Source organism: Dufourea novaeangliae, unplaced genomic scaffold (assembly GCF_001272555.1).
Source record: "Dufourea novaeangliae isolate 0120121106 unplaced genomic scaffold, ASM127255v1 scaffold12, whole genome shotgun sequence".
NCBI lineage: Eukaryota > Metazoa > Arthropoda > Insecta > Hymenoptera > Halictidae > Dufourea > Dufourea novaeangliae.
The window spans coordinates 1,078,527-1,081,086 of NW_015373886.1; the positions used below are offsets into that span (position 1 = coordinate 1,078,527).

The window sequence follows — 2,560 nt, forward strand, 5'->3', positions numbered from 1 at the left end:
AATCAATAGTCAGATGCTCAATAACTTTTCTCGTGAGGATACATCTCATACACACGGGGTCTCTGGCGCCTCCTACGGGGGTTGTGTGACCCCAGGCTCTCACATTAGGGGTGTCTGGAGCCTTCTCCGGGGGTGCTGTGACCCCAGACTATCGTCTAACGGAGTTTCTGGCGCCACCTGCGGGGGTTCTGTGACCCCATGCTCTCACACCACATGGTCTCTAATGTTCCTCCGGGGGTTCCATGACCCCACGATCTCACCAAACGGAGTCTCTGGCGCCACCGGAAAATAGTTGGCGCTGAATGTTAACCTATTTTATTTTTTAAGAAATAAATCGTTAAAAACGTTAACATTCTGCGCCAACTATTTTCCGATCGTCTGTGCTACTAGCAAATTAGTGATCCGTTCCCATCGCTAGATGTCATCACAAGGCCTTTTGAACGATCGTACTTTTGGAATCTCTAAATATTAAATTCACAATCCTAGATTTGTAATTTTGCTGAATCTGCAGAAAAATTACTTTTTGTTAGCGAACTAAAATAATTATAAATAGGTTTTGCTTAAAAAAAATAATGACCCACAATTTCGCAGTCGGTAGGACTCGAACCTACGCTCCCAGAGGGAATCTGATTTCTAGTCAGACGCCTTAACCACTCGGCCACGACTGCTACGTGATTTTGTATCATCAAAATAGTATTTCTACAACGTTTGAACATTTAACAATATACATATTATCATAGTAATAACGATTATTGAATCATTAATCTTCTATTTGTATAAATAAACATAAAATATAAAAACTTTGAATTGAACTAGAAAATGCAAGAATACTAATTTCTATTCTAGTCTTCTAATATCCCTGTATTACATATTTGTTTATCATTGTACGATAGTTTCTTAATGGATAGTCTTGGACAACTTAGATAGCACAAGACGCCTTCAAGACGCCCATTTTACGGCTATTTTAGGTCTAAGGCGCCTTTAAGCCGTCTTCAAGGCGTCACTGGCATCGTGTGCTATCTGAAAATGCTCTTCGACTCTTCAACGAAGTAGGAGGATATTTACAAGGGGAAACAGTGTAGAACGCATCTGGTGAAATCAAAAATTGTATTTCATTGTATCGATACAATAGAAAGATAACAGACGAAGGACGCAATTATAAATCGAAATGTATTTAATAGACGTTATTAATATATATTGATGTCTACGTTAATCAAGTACAGCGAACCAAGTGGCCTATTCTCGTAGAATCTCGTTTCGTCGAGAGACTCAAAAAATCATTCCCCATCGTCCATTACAATCCCCGTTGCATAGTCCGGTCGCAGCCTATGACGTTTCAGCGCGAAATATCCAAGTGACACGCGGCGGACACATACAACACACACACACACACACACGCGCGCGCGCGCGTCTTACAATGTGCAATGAAGTTTGTTTGTTTGGTGAATGGAAATCGGACGAAATCGGCCGATAATCCTTCAAATCGAGGGTTGAACGGCACAAGAATCATCGTGAAAATCCCGGTCGACAACGTTAAGGGTTTCTTCTTCACGAAATAATTCGGTAAGTCGGCTCTCACGATTCGTAACGTTTCATACTTCTGTCTTTTGTACAGATTTCTAATAAATCGCGTTCGACGGAACCTGTCGGAAAAATTATCTCCGGTGCCCCCGGTGTCGCGAGAGCTCGCTCATTCGAACCACAGAATCGCATAATCTACTGTACTCGCTAAACAGTTAACGAAAGTCTCAGAAGCTTCACCGTTCTCCTTTTCTCGTTCGATTTACAAAGTTTCGCGGACGACTGAGAATTGCGATTGCTCGGGAGATGAACGGAAGTGGATACACGGTTCTTACAATGTATCCTGAGACTTATTGCACAGGATGAAATAGAAACGGGTGATTAAGGGAGCTTATTGTATCTCATTAAACATAATGGAACTACAATTATGCAACTAGTTGAGATTAATTAGATGGAATCACCTTAACCCTTTCAATCCTGTTGGTCACATCTGTGTAAGAGAAGTTTCTTACAATTTCACTCTTTTTACAGATTCATATTTTGCTTAAAATTCGAATTTTGTCAACCAAATATCATCTAATCAGTCTATTGAGTTAAAACGTGTAATCAAATATTTGTTTTACTTTCAAAAGAAAATTCAGCTCTGAAAGGGTCAAAGAATGGACTTGAAGATCGTAACGTTCGAAGTAAGGATAAGTGGATTCGAACATCGGTAGAATATCTTTGTTTAGATGGATATCCTACTGACCTGAAGGATCAAGAAGGTCCAGAAAACCGCGTTTCCACTTCGATGCATCGTTTCAAGCAACGTCTCCGACGCGAGACCGAAAATTCGTGGCTACCCGCCTGTATCCTCTAGTTTCCCTCCTTTTCCTCTCGATCGTTATCAAGGTCTCTCGCGTCGACTCGCATTCCCGGGACCTCGCGTTTCTACGGAGCTAGTGCAATTCGAATTTGCAATGAGACTAGTCGAAGGTCTACATCGATTCACAATGGCGGTCTATTTTCCTGATATCTATGCAGCGACTGTTCCGCGCGC

At 41.4% G+C, this 2,560-nt stretch overlaps 1 non-coding gene across 1 annotated transcript; it reads right to left on the reverse strand.

The window, feature by feature from the left end:
• Positions 1 to 586: 586 nt before the first annotated feature.
• Positions 587 to 668, reverse strand: Trnas-aga. The gene has a single exon. It is a non-coding gene; the product is annotated as a tRNA-Ser (tRNA).
• Positions 669 to 2,560: the final 1,892 nt, after the last annotated feature.